This window comes from Saccopteryx leptura, chromosome 1 (genome assembly GCF_036850995.1).
Source record: "Saccopteryx leptura isolate mSacLep1 chromosome 1, mSacLep1_pri_phased_curated, whole genome shotgun sequence".
NCBI classification, from domain to species: domain Eukaryota; kingdom Metazoa; phylum Chordata; class Mammalia; order Chiroptera; family Emballonuridae; genus Saccopteryx; species Saccopteryx leptura.
The window spans coordinates 222046639-222058959 of NC_089503.1; positions in this window are offsets into that span (position 1 = coordinate 222046639).

A 12321-nucleotide genomic window follows, 5' to 3' on the forward strand; every position below is an offset into this window, starting at 1 on the left:
CTGGAGACATCCAGAGCACACCCACTTTACCTTATCCATCCATGGCTAGAGCTTGAGTTTTAGGACGCTGATACTTATCTCTGACCATTCCGAGAACTCAGGGTGACCATGGGGGCAAAGGGATCCAAACCTGACTCTAAAACACCCCTGGGATGCCTTATCCGGAATCTCTCAAACATTAATCCTTCCCTAAAAAAGAAGAAATGAATCTTCTTCTGCAGTGTAGCCTGGCTACAATTCCCACTGGATAACCAGACCAGGTGGCCTCAGGAAGGGACTTTCCATTTTAACATCCTTACTGATTTACGCAACTATTGCCAGGAGGCTGGAAAGTGGTCAGAGATCCCTTATATTCAGGGATTTTGGCATCTGTGTTCTCGTCCTAAACTCTGTGCCGGCTGCTCTACAACTCACGTCCTCTTGGCCAGAGAAACCTCAGCTAAACCCTTCGCTACAGATCTCTCCTCCTTTGCCGACTCCCCCGAGGAACTCTCTTCCCCTCCTGCAAGATTCCCTCGCTTCCTCGGTCCCATCGGACTCCTCCTCCCTCTTCACTAGATCCTGCTTCCCCACCTGCAAATGATGCTCTCTCTCTCCTCTCCAGTCAGCGCTCACACCCAATCTCACTCCAGGCCACAAGAGGAAGCCAACCTCCTATGCCCTCTCTGCGAGGTGGCCGGAGCAGAAGGAGTTGTTCGGGTTCATGTGCTTTTCTCCCTCTCTGATCTGTCTGCAATCGAAAAGCGCTTGGGCTCTTACACTTCTAATCCTACAACTATACCAAGGAATTCCAATATCTCACTCAAGCATATGACCTCACTTGGCATGAGCTCTATATTATTATGTCTTCTACCCTTACCCCCGATGAACGGGACCGAATCCGGAGGGCGGCGCGAGCTCATGCAGATAAGGTCCATGCCTCAAACCCTCAAATGCCGGTGGGCCCAGAGGCGGTCCCTGACATGGACCCCAACTGGAATTACCAAACGGAACAAACAGGTAGGAGACGACGAGACCAAATGATTGAATGTCTTGTAGCTGGCATGCAGGATGCAGCACAAAAGGTAGTTAACTATGACAAATTAAGGGAAATTACTCAAGGAGCTGAGGAAAATCCGGCTCTCTTCTTAAATCGCCTCCCTGACGCAATGGTCCTCCATACTCGTTTAGACCCTACTTCCAATGCCGGGGCCACTGTATTAGCCACTCACTTTATTTCCCAATCGGCCCCGAACATTTGGAGGAAACCTAAAAAGGCAGAAGAGGGCCCCCAGACCCCTATTCGAGACTTGATGAACATGGCATTTAAGGTTTTTAACAGTCAAGAGGCACAGGCCAAGGCTGAAAGCCGGGCCCACATGCAGCAGAAGTTATCACTCCAAACCCAGGCTCTTGTGGCAGCCCTAAGGCCGACAGAGCAACAAGGGCAAGGCACAGAGGGTGCTCGACCTAAGTACGGGCCGCCAAGAGGATCCCCACCAGCAGCTTGCTTTAAGTGTGGCAAGGAGGGTCATTGGTCCCGGCAGTGCCCCTGCCCGAGGCTGCCCACTAAGCCCTGCCCTAAGTGCAAGCAACCTGGTCACTGGTGGAGTGATTGTCCCCTTTTGGCAGCAGGCTCATCCTCGACATCTCGACATGGAGGACAGGCCGCTCAGATGGGAGGCCAAGCCAGCCAGGCGGCGCCATCATTTGAATTCCTAGGCCTCGCAGATGACTGATGCGGCCCGGACTCGGAGATCCCCATCACTCTCTCTGAGCCAAGGGTGATGCTACAGGTAGCAGGTAGGTCCATATAATTTCTTGTGGACATGGGGGCTACCTTCTCTGTTTTGCCATCACACTCTGGACTTCTAGTTCCCTGACAGGTCTCGGTTATGGGAGTGGATGGGACCCCTACTTCTCTTCTTCGCACAGCACCCCTGACATGCAGTTTGGACAGAATCCCCTTTTCACACTCGTTCTTAGTCATGCCATCATGCCCTGTACCCCTTCTGGTCAAGACATTCTACACCGGTATTTCCCAACGTGGGGCCCATGCCCCACAGGGGGGCAATTCAATAGTTAAGGGGGGCAATTTGAAAATGGACTCGACACGACTTTAACTCTTTCGCCCCGGGCCATTTAAATGCAATGCTAGATATCGGTGCCAAATTTAACAAAAAATGCAATTCTTAAATAACTGCGGTAAATAATTATTAAGTATAATTTCGTTTGACGAGACCAAAATATCAACTGGGTGATTGGCGTCGTCAAGTAAACTTCGTCCTGGGTTCACCGCAGAGCGTGCCATCTGTCGCGGGGAACCCCGGACGTTTTAAAAACTCGCTAAACAACGCAGTTATTCTCACCTAATTGGCCCATCACAACTTCTGTAGTGTTTCACATCATTCAGTTGGTGTTAATTTGAAATAAGTGTCAGTCAAAACTGTTGTAAAAGCTTGTTGATTTAATAAATATACATATATATATTGTATAGATATAATTGGTAAGTATTTGATTTTATTTTTATCAATATTAAACTCTTTATTAAGTACTTCTTGCATCGGGGCTAGAAAGCACTAATATTTTATAAATATTATTGGGGCTATAATAGTGCATGCACGACAATTTTAATTTTAGAAGCATAACTTTCCAGAAAATTTTGTCAAGTGGAAAAAATATAGATACCTTTTGATTTGCGGTGGTAGTGTAGTAAATGTGTTATATACATTTAAATAAATATGAATTTTTAGTATACGTTTACTCTATGTCACATTGAATATATTTTAACATATATTTTAATATTAATTTTTAATTGATCTTATTTTTATTTCTTATATCCCATAGTAAAATGAGTGGTGCAAGCAAGAAAAAAACTCGTCAATATTTGGAGGAATATTTAAAATTTGGGTTCATACCCGCTGTTCACGATGAGCGGATTCCTTTTTGTCTTTTATGCCAGCAATGCTTGACCAACGAATCAATGAAACGAGGTCGTCTTGAGGCGCATTTGAAGGCAAAACATAGTGCTCATATTAATTCAGATTTGAGTTACTTTAAAACTTTAAAGTAAATTTTTGAAAAAAGAACAACATTAAAGTCTCTATTTACTGCTCATACTTCAACTAATAATCGTGTTCTTGAGGCTAGTTATCAAATTTCTTTATTCATCGCTGAAACTGGAGAAAATCACACTATAGGAGAGAATTTAATAAAACCGTCAATATCAGCATTTCTTAAAACGGTTCTTGAAAAAGATGACAAAGATGTAAAAGCTATGCCACTCAGTGACAATACTGTTAGCAGAAGAATAGACGAAATGAGTGAGGATATTGAAAAACAACTTATTGAAAAGCTGAAAACAAGAAAATTCTCCTTGCAAATGGATGAATCAACTTTTAGAGACAGTGAGGCAGTATTGATAACTTACGTAAGATATATTAATAAAGGACATTTTGCTGAAGAAATGTTGTTCTGTAAAAGATTAGAAAGCACCACTACCTCCAAAGATATATATAATAAGCTAAAAAACTACTTAGATGTCAATGATATACCAATGAAAAATACAACATCTTGTGCTGCAGATGGTGCTCCCAATATGATGGGCAAGAAAAATGGCTGCTTAAAATTGATGAAAGATGCGAATCCAGAAATGATTCTTGTGCATTGTGTTATTCATAGGGAAAACTTGGTAGCTAAAAACATCTCGCCTGTTCTGAATGAAGTATTACATACAGTAATAAAGTGTGTTAATGCTATTAAAGCTAGTGCCAAATGTGAGCGTCTTTTCAAGCTATTTTGTGAAGAACAAAATGAGACCATGTGAGACTTTTATTTCATACTGAAGTAAGATGGCTATCTAAAGGAAACTGTTTGAAAAGATTTATGGAACTGTTTGATACTCTTAGTGATTTTTTAAGCGACAAACCTGAAATGAAGTATCTGTTAACAATAGATGGTAAAGCATTTGTGAGTTATTTAGCCGATATCTTTGAAAAACTAAATATATTAAATAAGCAACTTCAAGGAACAAATAAACCTCTTGTTGATGCAAAAGCAAAGATATTTGGTTTCATTACCAATATTGAGTTATGTCAGAAACATATTAACAACAAAAACTTTAAACAGTTTCATTGGCTCCAAAAATGTGAAGTAACTGATACCGCTTTACTTGTTATTGTCAATCATTTGAATATTCTATCGGCTGATTTAAAAGAAAGATTTTCTGATTTAAAACAAATTGATTTCCCAACATGGATGATGCAGCCAATGTTAGTGGATTTTTCTGATATATCAAATATGCAGTATCAAGAAGAACTCGCAGAATTGCAAAATGATGAGTCAGTTAAAGCTTTATTTAGTATCAAAGGAGCGATGGCATGGCTTTGTGAGGAAACAGAAATCAAATACCCAAATTCAACCAAATGTGCAAGAAAACTATTGCTACCATTTCCATCTTCATTTTTAGCTGAATGTGGATTTAGTGCTGTAAATGATTTACTGGTAAAAAAAAGAAATCGGCTGGATATAACACAACGTGGAGACTTGAGACTAAAGCTAACCAAACTGGAACCTAATATAAAATCTCTGTGCAGCAAGCATCAAGTGCAAGGATCACACTAAATTAAAATAATAAATTAATATAGAAAAATCTGTATTAAAATTATTTGGAATTTAAATTTCTGTTTTTCATTATATGTTTTGAAATTTTACTTACTGTGTTTCGTTAACAATTTCATAGTGATTTCTTCCTAGAACCTATCATTTATGTTTATTAAGTGAACAAATCAATTTTTTAATGTTAAAAATTATGTATGTTACATAGGGGGGGACATAAAAATTTTAGAAAGGTTAAGGTGGGGCATGGCACAAAAAAGGTTGGGAAACACTGTTCTACACAGTCTCGGAGCCACTATCCAGCTGACAGCATCTTCCCACCTACTCCTACCACTCCTGACTAAAGACTCTCCCACTACCACAGATCACCCTAACCCGGTCACACCTCCTATTCCACCAGATGTTGTCAACCCCCAGGTCTGGGACACTTCTACCCCTGTGGTAGCAACCCACCACCCACCTGTACACATCTGCTTAAAGAATCCCTCCCAATTTCCATCTACCCCCAATTCCCTATTTCAGCAAATCACCACCAGGGCCTTAAACCAATAATTACCCGCCTCTTAAACCAAGGCTTACTCATCCCCACGGACTCTCCCTGCAATACCCCCATCCTTCCTGTTCGAAACCTTCAGGAGCCTATCGCCTCATACAAGACTTACGCCTAATCAACGAGGCAGTAGTTCCCCTCCATCCAGTAGTCCCTAATCCTTACACATTACTGTCACACATTCCATCAGACACCACTCACTTCACGGTCCTAGACCTCAAGGATGCCTTCTTTACCATTCCTCTACACCCTGACTCTTACTTTCTGTTTGCCTTTACTTGGACTGATCCGGACACTAATGCAGCCCAGCAGCTTAGGTGGACTGTCTTACCCCAGGGGTTCAGAGACAGCCCACACCTGTTTGGACAGGCACTGGCTCGGGATTTAGCTGCATGCGATCTCGAGACTAGTACTCTCTTACAATATGTAGATGACCTACTCCTCTGCAGTCCCTCTCTGTCTGCCTCAAGAAGACACACAGCCACCCTTCTTAACTTTCTTGCCATGAAGGAATATCGTGTCTCCCCTACTAAGGCTCAACTTCACTCTCAGTGTGTAGTCTATCTGGGCATCGCCTTGACTCCCACCACCCGAGGTCTCACCCTAGATCGAACTCAGACCATCCGCAGTCTCCAACCACCTACCACCGCTGATCAGATTCTTTCTTTCCTTGGCCTAATAGACTTCTTTAGACACTGGATTCCCAATTTTGCTCTCTTAGCCAAACCCCTCTACGAGGCTGCAAAAGAGACTCCCATGGGACCTCGTACATCCCCCAACACCGTCAAAAGGGCTTTCTGTTCCCTTCGAGACGCCCTCATCTCCTCTCCCCCTCTCGCTTTACCCGACTCCAGACGCCCCTTCCATCTTTTCACTGATGAAAAGCACGGTAATGCTGCTGGCGTGTTAACTCAACCTGTGGGGCCTACATACCGCCCCGTGGCATATCTCTCTAAACAACTGGACACCACTGTCAAAGGCTGGCAGCCCTGCCTCCGGGCACTGGGTGCAGCAGCTGAACTCACCAAGGAGGCTACTAAGCTCACCCTTTCCCAACCCATCACTGTCTTCTCCTCCCACAGGCTCACTGACCTCCTTTCACACAAATCTCTTTCTCTGTTAAGTCCTTCCCGCCTACAAGAATTTCACCTCCTGTTCATTGAAAACCCTTAAGTCACTCTTTTACCCTCTCCCCGACTCAACCCAGCCACTCTACTGCCAGCTCCAGCGACACTTCCGGAACCCACCCACTCCTGTACGGAACTAATAGATTTCCTCAACAGGCCTCGAGATGGATTATCAGATTCTCCTTTAAAAGATCCAGATCTAATACTCTTTGTAGATGGGAGCTCTGTACAGGGACCCGACAGACGACGACGGGCAGCCTACGTGGTGGTCACCACCTCCTCCACCCTCGAAGCTCAACAGTTGCCAGAGGGCACCACCTCCCACAAAGCAGAGCTGATTGCCCTCACGTGGGCACTCACTCTGGCCCAGGGAAAACGCGTAACTATATTTATATATATACTGACTCTAAATATGCTTTTCTTATCACCCACAGCCACTCTGCCCTCTGGAAGGAAAGGGGCTTCCTCACTACCAAGGGCTCCCCCATAATCAATGCTACCCTCATTTCTAAACTTTTGCAGGCATTACAGCTTCCCGCTGAGGTGGCTGTGGTACATTGTAAGGGCCATCAAACCTCTCAAGACCCGGTGGCCTTGGGAAATGCTCAGGCTGATGCAAAGGATCGAAACCTCACCCTGGGAGCCTCCCCCTCTCCTCTCATGTTTCTCTCCACCTCCTTGAAACCTTCCTACACTCCTGAGGAAGAACAGGCCCTCCTCAGAAAGGGTGGAGATGTGTGCAACCAGGGATGGATATTTCTCAGAGATAGAATTGCCTTACCAAAAGGACAGGCTGAAACTCTCCTTTCTGATATCCACTGTTCCTTACACACAGGGCTGAAAGCTCTCTATCGATTCTTACAACCACTCTTTTTCTTCCCAGGCCTCCAGCAGACTATCGAAAAGGTACATGCAGCATGTGCTGCCTGTTCCAAAGCCTCTACACAAGGGGGACCCCGCCCCCGCTTCCCTACTCATCAGCTGAGGGGGCACGTGCCAGGCCAGGATTGGCAGATTGACTCCACTCATATGCCCCCTCACAAAAAACTCCGTTATCTCTTAACTTTTGTTGACACCTTTTCAGGATGGATAGAAGCCTTTCCCACCTCTCGAGAGACGAGAGACGGCAGATACCGTTGCCTCCATTCTCGTTGAAAACACCATCCCGCGGTTTGGACTGCCGACTACCATCCAGTCAGACAACGGCCCGGCCTTCACTGCCCAAATAGTCCAGCAGGTTGCCACCTCTCTCAACATCACCTGGAAGCTCCACATACCCTATCACCCTCAGTCGTCGGGTAAGGTGGAGAGGGCCCATGGCATCCTGAAGGGTCAGCTAACCAAACTCTCCATCGAAACCAGGCTCTCCTGGCCAAACCTCCTCCCCCTGGCACTCACCAGAATCAGGGCAACCCCACAAAACCCCACTGGACTCAGCCCCTTTGAGCTGGTTTACGGTAGACCATTCCTAATCAATCACAGCTTACCTGTCAACCCCCCTCCTCCTGCCACGTACCTCCCCTTTCTGTCTTTACTTCGCCATCTTCTCAGGGAACATGTGGACTGGACCCTTCCTCCCTTAGGGGGTCCAGATGAAACACAGCCAGTGGTCCCCCTCCACCCAGGAGACAGCGTTCTTCTAAGGGAGCTCCAGCCTGGCTCCCTGCAGCCCAGATGGATGGGACCCCATACGGTAATACTGACTACTCCTACTGCAGCTGAGCTCCTAGGGAAAACACCTTGGTATCATGCCTCTCGCCTCAAACTTGCTCCCATACAGGATTAATGGGAGTCAGAACCACTGGGCCTTACTCGTCTGCGGCTCACCAAAAAATTGAGCCATGCAGACCCTCCTGTTGCTCCTGTCCCTCCCACCAGGAACCTGCCACCAGAGTGAGCTGAAGCAGGGAGCAATGCTGTTCAGTAAGACTGGCCTGATAAAAGAGGCTTCAATCTCAACTGTGTGCAAGAAAAATTAAGCAAAAATCTCTCCTCTTACAACCTGCTTAACTCCTAAAAGCAGCCACCTGTTCTTACCTGGGCTGCCCCTATCCTACCTAAATCTTCTTCTAATTAGCAGCGTATAAATCATATTTGCCTCTCTTTTTAAAACAATTCTTAACAGAACCTCACCAGTGAAGTTTCTCGACTCATGGCCAAACGGATGTTCCTCCTGACACCCCTCAAAACCATCACCTTCCGATCTTCCCCTCCCCACGACACCCCTATTCAGCAGGAAGTAGCCAGACAAATAAGCAGGGCCCCTTATTAACACAAAAAGATTGGAATATAAGGTTGGTAGATAATGGGGGATGGTCATGTGGGGAACCCAGCCCTCGAACTTTGGCTAGGACCGCCCACAGCCAAGCGCGCCAAAAGAAACTTCCTAGGAGTCCTTGGGAAAAAAGCGACTGTCAGCCAGTGAGATTTCGCTAAGTCATATTAGCCCGAATTCCCTAGAGGACCCCTTTAAATTTACCCACGTGGTCTCTCCATGTGCAATTTTTCTGACCTCCATCTTCCAGGCCAGTGAATCTTGTCCGAGAAATGCTCTGTACTGAATAAAGCCTTTACTATTCCAGACTTGGTGGCTACGCCCCTTCCTTTCTTCTCGGCGGGGAAAAATACCTTACACAAGCCCCTTCCCAAGCCGGAAGGTAATTAGCTATATCACCTGGCAGTGGCCATTTTTAACAATAAAAGTGAGCAAAATCAAATAACACAAATTTTACAAACCTATTTGCCCAACAGATGAAAAGGCAGCCAGAAGAGAGCTCCACAGAAAGGAAGGCTTCATGCACTAAGGAGTCACCAAAATGCTTGAGAAGGAAGGAGAGGCTGAAGAAAGTCTTACTAAGAGGGCACGTTCAGTAGTGCCAGTGCAGAAGAGCTAGCAAGAGGGCCAAGGGGTCATTGGAATAGGCAATAAGGAGGGTTCTGGAGTACTTTTCCTGAGCCAGACTGCCGAGGTTGAGAGAGTAAGAATCAGGCAAAGGGAAGAGCTAGGCAAAATGCAGAAGAGCCTTTTACAAAGTTATGCAGGAAAGGCAAGAAGAGAGGATCAAATGAAATGTGTCTTGTTTATTTGCTTTTTAAAAATTTATTTAGTTTTTGTTTGTTTTAAATGGGGAGCACATAAAGGGAGAGAAATCAGGAGAGAGGAAAAATACATAGCAAAGAAATATAACATAGGTGATGGAAGTCAGTCCCAGAAGAGATGGGAAGCAATGCCATCAAAACTACTGGAGGAAAGCCTGACCAGGCAGTGGCTCAGTGGATAGAACATCGGCCTGGGTGGCTGAGGACCCAGGTTCGAAACCACAAGGTTGCCAGCTTGAGCATGAGTTTTTCTGGCTTGAGCTGCTAAGTTTCCTGGTCAAGGCACATATGAGAAAGTAATCATTGAACAACTAAGATGCCACAATGAAGAATTGATGCTTCTCATCTATCCCTTAGAGCCTGTCTGTCTGTCTGCCCCTCTCTCTCAAAAAAAAAAATTAAAACAGTTGGTATTTGAAAAGCAGAAAAATGAATTCTAAATTAAAAGGTATGGGATCCAGATGTGAGGGCGATCTAGCTGCGACATCTGTCACCCCATTGATCACCAGGGTTGATTTGGCTGATCTGGCTGGCTAGGCGGTGTCCCCTTCCCCCCTCACTGCTCCATGTGTGTCCCTCCCGAAGCTACGCACTCGGTCGAAGAGGACGACCTTCCCCGCTAGAGGAGAGGACCGTTCTTCGGTCAAGGGTATACGCCTAGCTGCGCTCCTGCTAGAAGCTCCAAACAAGTCTCAAGCACAAAAGGTATGGGATCCAAGTTTAAGCTTAGGTATTTCACTAAACTTCCAGAGTTGGGCACAGTACTTGGCATATAGTAGGTACTCTATTAAATGAACAGATGATGTGTCCGAACTGATGGAAGGTCAGCCCTTCCCCAGTGGTGGTGGATTTGGAGACAGAAAACCTAGGCTGAGTTCTAATCCACACTAACATCGTGATAGAAACAGTTATAAGCCTCAATTTCTCCCTGGGTAAAATGGAGATGATACTTAACAGGGTTATGAGGATTAAGAGAAAATATTTTGTGCAGTGCGTAGCACACAGGAAGCACACAATAGTGATCATATCCTCCACTTCAAAGCCTTCTGCAAGGAACAGGGAGACTACAGAAGTTAAAGGTCTGTCGGGGCCCTGGGCAACCAGCTCAGTGGTAAGAGCATCAGTCTAATGTGTGAATGTCCAGAATTTGATTCCCAGTCAGGGCACCGGCTGCTTCTCCACCCCTTCCCCCCACCCTCTTTCTCTCTCTTCGCCTCCCACAGCCATGGCTTGATTGGCTCGAGCAAGTTGGCCTTCAGGACTGAGGATAGCTCCATGGCCTCTGCCCCAGGTGATAAAAAGTGGCTATGGGCAGAGCATCATCCCCTAGTGGGCTTGCCAGGTGGATCCCGGTCCAGGCGTATGTGGTAGTCTGTGTCTGCCTCCCTTTCACTAAAACAAACAAACAAACAAACAAACAAACACAGTCTGTGGTCAGTAGGAAATTTGTTAGCCTTCCAGGCTTCTGCTGGACTCTGCATCTTGTCCCTGAGAGCAGGACTGCTTTCTCCTGGGACCCCTGCGATGGTGAAGCCGGGAAGTTAAGTGGGCTCTGTGAGCCCCAATTTCAGCTTCCTTTGCATAGAGACCTGGTGGAGTCTTGGCCTGAGCAGCTGGCAGAGATGAACCCTGGCCTGAGAACCACAGCTGGGAGGGCCCAAGGCCATGCCCTGGAGCGCAGGTCAAGATGCTGCTGCTGCTGCTATCTTTTCACAGGAGGCTTGGGAAGTGGTGGCCGGTGGAGGTGAGAGTTGACTTTTCAGTGCCGGGTATGTGTTGACCAGAAGATCACCAGACCTGGAGACCTATTCCTGTGCATTTAAGGCATCTTCATATTGAAACTTGTTGAAAAACATGCTTTTCACATAATCTGGGAAACAAGGTCTTTTAGCAACGGAGGGTCGGGGGATGGGTCTCTTTCCAAATGACCAGTTCTGGTTTAGGAAGAATTTTCTAATGTTAGATTTTTCTTGGGCATCTGCTTCTAACAGCAATTTTCTTCCCGTAGTTTAGCTAAAGTTGGTGAAGGCGGGAAAGTATTAGAGGGAGTATGAGACTTTTAGTATGTACAGTAAAAGTATTTTTAATAAGTGTCGCTGTTGGGTAACAAGTGTTTTGCAGGTTCACTTGCTTGTGTTGGGGCAGCCCGTGTGTGTATGGTCTGTGGGAGGCTGCTGGTGCTTGTCCTCAAGGCGGATTGCCTGCTGCCATGGGGAGGGGAGGTTGTTTGCTATTGTTTGCTGGAGAAGGTTTTTATCCCCAGCCGGTTTTGCAGGAGAGTTCAGAGAGAGAGAGGGAATGCTGAGGGGCTTAGGAGCCCTGAGATTTGGGCTGGTCATGGCTTGAGAGTGCTGAAGCTGATCCGGGCTTGGGAGCCCTTAAATAAAGGGCAGCGGTCTTCCCTGCCTGTTTCCTCTTCCACTGTTAGGGGACTCTAATAAATGGAATGGTCCACCATTTTCTGGCTCCACAGTTCTTTTACCATTTTCCCTAATCCAATGAGAACCTGCATGGCCACGGCGATGGCCACTGGCCTTACAGTCCCCCTAGGAAGCCATCAAAAACTGACCCTCAGCCACAGAAATATATGCAACTCTGAGAACGTTGAGAACTTGCCTTTTGCAAGGTACAATGATTGTTGAAGAGTAGGGAAGAGGACTGCAATCAGTTGAGCCATAAAGAGCCCCTTCTGCCTGACCAGGCGGTGGCTCAATGGATAGAGCATCGGACTGGACACCGAGAGCCCAGGTTTGAAATCCCAAGGTCACCAGCTTGAGCTTGGGCTCATCTGGTTTGAGCAAGGCTCACCAGCTTGAGCGCAAGGCCGCTGGCTTGAGCAAGGGATCACTCAGTCTGCTGTAGTCCTCCCCCCTCCCCCATCAAGGCACATATGAGAAAGCAATCAATGAACAACTAAGGTGCCATAATGAAGAATTGATGCTTCTCATC